This window comes from Belonocnema kinseyi, chromosome 7 (assembly GCF_010883055.1).
Source record: "Belonocnema kinseyi isolate 2016_QV_RU_SX_M_011 chromosome 7, B_treatae_v1, whole genome shotgun sequence".
In the NCBI taxonomy this organism is placed as follows: Eukaryota; Metazoa; Arthropoda; class Insecta; order Hymenoptera; family Cynipidae; genus Belonocnema; species Belonocnema kinseyi.
This window is the reverse complement of record NC_046663.1, coordinates 104,239,643-104,245,062: the sequence shown is the minus strand read 5'-3', so window position 1 is coordinate 104,245,062 and position 5,420 is coordinate 104,239,643.

The window sequence follows — 5,420 nt, the reverse complement described above, 5'->3', positions numbered from 1 at the left end:
GATGAATGGATGCATGATTCACATTCCTCCATATGGTCTTTACTTCATGCCTTAACTCGCTATACTTGTGGATCTTGGTTGTATAGGTTGACTGCAAATTTCAGGTCGATTGGCCCGAATGTAATGATCCGTTTGGATAGTGACATCCCAATATAAGATGTAATCTTCGCTTTCTAAAACGGGCATTGGAATGTATCTATAGAAGGGCACCCATTCTTTTAAGAGTCCTAGGTTTAGGGCAAGTTGTTTATGTATAATGCCCGCTACATCATTATGTCTGTGCGTTTATTCTCTCTGAGCCATTACGCGACAGCAATCAATAATGTGCTCGATGGATTCGTTGGTATCTCCACATAATCGGCACCGGTCAACCACGTCTTGATGTAACACGTGTTTGCGATAATTCCTGGTGCTGACAACTTTGTCCTGCATTGCAATGACGAATCCTTCAGTATCTGGATACAGAACACCCTTTCTTAGCCAAATATTAGATGCCTCACTATCCACTTCACTTTGATCTAACGTGTTGAGGTGCTCGCCATGGATGGCTTTCTGCCTCCATTGTATTTCTAATTCCTCTATGGTTTCTGACAGATGGTTCTGTAAAGCGCAACATTTCGTTTGCTGTTAAAACAGTCTCGTAACTGTATAACTTGTGACTTACACAGTTTTTTGACATCTACAACGCCCCTACCCCCTAAATGTCGTGGTAGAACTACGCTTTCAATCGCTCAATTTCTGTGGTACATTCGGTGCTTCGTGTTAGACCATTTTATGAGCCCGAAGGAGTACGTGAGGACAGGGATGGCATATGTTGATCGCCCTGATTTTTTTTGCCGAGCTGAGAAAACTCTTCATAATTAATCTGAGTCTCGTAGTAAAGGCAGTCATTAGGCTTGTCTTAACTATCGTATTTTGAATACCCTTAGATTCAAGAATACCCAGATATTTATATGATTCGCCTGCAGCCATTGCCTCGATGTCATTTTCGAACTCGTTCTCTAACTCTGCGGTCCCTAATTCCCCTCTGATTAGTTGCACTGTTCTGCATTTATCTAGTCCGAACTCCATGTTGATATCATTGGAAAACTGCTTTGTGACATCAATCACTTGCTGCAGTTTCTGGCCTGAACTAGCGTACAGCTTCAGGTGATCCATGTAAAGAAGATGGGTCACTTGATGACCATCCTCATTATCATGAATTCTGAAACCATGAGACATGCTGTTTAGTGTTTTTCTCAATGGATTCAATGCTAAATAGAATCATAGTGCGCTGAAGGAGTCTCCTTGAAATATACCCGTCGTAAAGCGTATTGATCCAGTTATCCTTGGTTGTCCATGATCAAAATACTTGATTCTTGTACCCCAGAGCCTTACTTTATTATTATATTTACTTATTTATATTTATACTTATATTCATATTTATTTACTTATTTTATGTTTACTTATTATTATTATTATTATTAAAAACATTTCTGTGGCGAAATGTTGTGACAGGCTTATACTGCCCAATATGTCGAAGGCATTTTTGGTTAGAGTTGGATTTTTATTTGATTATTTTGCACGGGGCTCTCCCGGTATATATCATCAGTCACGGACGCATTTTTATAATGCAATCAAGTGATCTGATGAGAGCAGTCTGCCCAGACATATTGGACAAAGCCTGCTTTTTACCCCATCATTGACGGACTGGGTTGCAGTCAAGTACACGATGGGGGGACCTACAGTTTAAGGTGGGTTCCGAACCACCAGATCCTCGGTAAAGGTACATTGAAAAATTTCCAGAGGTACCGGCTCAGGGATCGAACCCCGGACCTCTGAGGTGAAGTCCAAGTGTCTAACCAACTGAACCACCGAGGCTATTATTATTATTATTATTATTATTATTATTATTTGAACATGTATGTGGTTATGATGAGCAAATGGTGCAGGTGCATGGGAGAATTATTGAATAAAATTAGTCCTTCTCTAAAATAATAGGAATTTCAGTTCCAGTTGAAGGGCAGTCACATTTATGTGCCTAATAAAACTGATGCAAATAAAAGATTTACTAATGTAAACTTTTATTAGTTAACTAAAGCCAGACATATTAGGAAGAATTATAATTTCTATTTGATATCATCAAAGGTAACTTTATTGTCAAATATCAATCAGAAGTTGTATTTTTGTACCATGTTTAGATTAGCAAATATCAAAGATTGTCCAACCTCTGATTGTCTGGCAATAATTGAAGGATATTTTAACGTATTTTTTCCAGTTACACAAGATCCCCGGCATATATGTTATTCCCGACTATTTATCATTTTTTCGCTTAGGATTAAAATGAAATAAGGAGAATAAAGACAAATGTAAATTGTTTTTCATTTTTTATCATATTCTTTATGTTCAGATTGAAACAAGATATGTTCTGACTTAAAATATTTCTTGGTCCTGAAAAAGGACGAATTTATTGATTACAAAAATGTGAAATAATCTTTGTTGTGAGTTTGAGAAGAATAATTTGACACGCATTAGTCAGGTTAAATTCAAACGACTTAACTTTGTATAATTATGCCTACGTAGTTCTAACAGTATGTCATGCCTGCCTATTACCAGAGAGTTCCTCCCATAGATCAATAAATCGACTGCACCTACCACACAGTCCCACAAGAAAAGCTGTAACCCAAGTTAAACCACCATACCCATATGTTTTTAGGTAGCTGAATTGTAATCCGGGGTCAGTTTGACCCTATCAGGTCAGGATCAAGGTCAATTGAAAGTCAAGATAAAAAATAATTGGATCGAAGAATACCTCTACTGTCAGACGTTTTTGGAATCGCTTAATCCGAACCCCGGGTTATTTTTTATCTATCCGGTCAGGATAAAGGTCAAGTGGAGATCAAAATGAATAAAACTATTGGATCAGAAAAAAACCTTTATTCTCAAACGTTTCTGTGGTAGCTTAATCTGAATCCGGGATCATATAGACCACATTATGTCCGGATCCCGGTCAAGTGAAAGTAAAAATTGAGGGAACCATGCACTGAAATTTTTTTGGACGTGCTGCTCGCCCACGTGGTAGAGCTGGAACACCAAACGCATCGCGCGCTACTCACCTGCAACTTTTTACACATCCTCTCTCATATTGGGCACGCTGTGTTCCCACATTGGAACAGCTGTAGTCCCAACAGTGTTGGTACAGTAACGCCCCCTTTAGGTGGGAGCAAGCAATCTCTACGCCGAGTTTTGCGCGGAATTATACAGTTATAGTTTATACTCGTGAGGCAATGTCATTCTCTCTTTTGTGGGAGTGCTGCGTTCTCTACACACGGGAAAGAATCTGCTCCCACGTTTGGTACTATAGCTTATTTAAATGTGATCTGGCCGCTGCACCAACCGCCGTTGTGGCCTTGCATCGTGACTAAGAAGACTGCTGCTTTCCCAAATTTTTTTCAATGTGGAATTGGAAAAACCTTTACTCTTGCACGTTTTTGGGGTCGCTGAATCTATATCCGGTATTATTTCGACCCCATAAGCTAGATTCCATGGGTTTCTTAATTTTGTCCTTGGTATGACCTTCATCCCGCATTGGCGGAGTAAAAATGACCCCGAATTCGGATTCATCGACTTCAAAAACGTATGGGTATGGTAGTTTAACTCGGGTTGAAGAACTTTTTTGTGTGGCTGTGTTATCAGAAATTTTCAACTGTTATAAAGAAATAAATCGACTGCTCCTACCTAAATGCTCAATTCTGAGGGTTTTATAACACAGTTTTGTAGTCACGATCCCTCTGCTCGACATTCTTTTTACTACTTCATTCACCTGAATTGAGGTGTTCCTTTGTACTGGGCGTGCTCCAAAATCAACTGTCTTCTTTGCTTTCCAAGACATAAGCAAATTCTAATTATTTTGTCAAAAATTTCTGTCGATGTCCATTAAATCACCGTGTACCTGCTTTCAGCCTGGAATCCTTTGTACTAATGAGGATAAAAATATAAGACATAACAAGTTTTTAATTTCGCAATTAATAATTTTGATATATTGTATTCGAAATCTACGTTTCTTGGCCATTCCAACGATGTGTTACTTTCAATTAAAAAATAACAATAAGAATAAGTGCCAAAAAAAGAGATACTTTTTTAACTATATAGTTGCACTTTCCAATTTCAATTCTAAACTTATAGTTACATTTTTAACCAAAAAACTTAAATGTCTACTAAAAAAAATTCTCAAAAAAATTGATACATTTTTAACCAAACAGTTGTATTTTTGACTAAGAACATATTTTTTAATAACAAAATACATTCCTAGCTAAAAGAGTTGATTCTTAAAGCGAAAAGATAAATTTTCCTATGAAAAGGCAAATTTTCAACAACCTTAATAAATTTTCAATAAAATAGTTTATTTTCTAAATTAAAAACATGCATTTTTAACGAAAAAAGAAACTTTCATATATTCATTTAAAAAAATTAATAGTCAATAAATAAAATAAATCTTCTACAATGCAGTTGAACTTTCTACCATAGTTGCACTTTCAACCAAACCGTTAAATTTCCGAAAAGGGTGTATGTCCGATTGGTTTTGAACTCCGTATACTAATTTATTTTTACGCGCTCATTATCAATATAATAGTGAAAATTCGCGCAAATTGTATTGTCATGGTAAAATCATTGAAAAAGTCATAAATATCATGATTTTTTGGGTTTATTTCAGCTAATATGCAAAATTTTAAAAAATCTGTCAAATAAAAGTTTTAGATTGCATCGAAATACATATTTCTTGTTTTATAATTTTTTCTGCGAGTGATAGTTTCCCAGAAAATCAGAGATATATGGATTTTTATTTATTTTAAACCCATAAACTATGGCTCTTCATATTCTAGTTGGAATTCAATGCAAAAGAAAATAATGGTAAAGAGAAATGGCAAAGGGAAAGGTAAAATAAAAGTATTAAGTGATGTGGCAAAGGTAAATAGTAAAGCGATGCCCTCCCGCCCCCACAAGGCGTTAGAAAAGGGCTAGGGGTGCGACCTTACATTGTTTCTGTGAGTAGTCGGAGGGGGGACTTCCTGCCCCCCCACGAAACGTTGGAGAAGGGATAGGGGTGTAGCTTTATATTATTTATGTGGCCAATCACAGGGGCTCCTTCCTTTTGGTATCAAACCGAAACTAATGGAGATACGATGGAAATCATGACAAATAGATGATTTTCTCCGACACCTCCACTCGTAGAATAAATTCTTTTCACAAAAAACGTGTATTTGCAACGTTATAGGCTTCAATAAAAACATCCACATTTGTTATTAATAAAATTTCAAAAGAAAATTTTTGACACCGAAATTTTCGAGACAAATTTTTAATTCATTGCTACGCTACATGCTTCAATGAAAGATCCACATCTGTTATAATAAAATTTCGATATAATATTTTTGACATTCGAC